Consider the following 611-nt stretch of genomic DNA (forward strand, 5'->3'; position numbering starts at 1 on the left):
GACCAAAATTCTCTTAGCCCCAAGACGAGGTCAGATAATTCAGGAAATATAGGCGAGGCACTCGCTCTCTTCCACCTGCCGCCCGGGTCCCCACCCGCCAGGCGTTTGCCCAGGCTTTGGGCAAAAGGGGGAAACTCGACTGATTCTCTTCCCTAGAGATAAAGTGCGGCGCACGAAGATGTCCCAGCGTCTTCTCTAAAGAGGGCTGGGTGGCGGTGTGTCAGTGTCCCCGCGATCCCGGGCGGGAGAAGCGATTTCTGCTCCCCAGGCTCCAGGACAGGTCGCCTGCAAGTGTCCCTGGGGACAGAGCCGCCCCGGGAGTTCTGGTAGAATGCAGTGGTGGGCGGACCGGAGTGAAAGCACAGTGGAGACGAGGGTGAAAGCACCTGGCAGAAAGTAGGGTGGGGGGCCGGGTGGAACGCGCCAGCCCAGGGGAAAGGTACGACGCATCCCAAACTTTTGCAGACTCGGGGGCTTAGGAGGCGAGAGCCGGACAGGAGCACCAGCTCCTTCCGCCGCCCCGCGCGCCCAGCTGCAGCGACGAGGGGCCGCGCGCAGCGCCGGCCGGACTCGGGCGGTCCCCTCGTCGCGCCCACCCGCCGGGCTACAGT

Source organism: Suricata suricatta, chromosome 7, assembly GCF_006229205.1.
Source record: "Suricata suricatta isolate VVHF042 chromosome 7, meerkat_22Aug2017_6uvM2_HiC, whole genome shotgun sequence".
Taxonomy (NCBI): Eukaryota; Metazoa; Chordata; class Mammalia; order Carnivora; family Herpestidae; genus Suricata; species Suricata suricatta.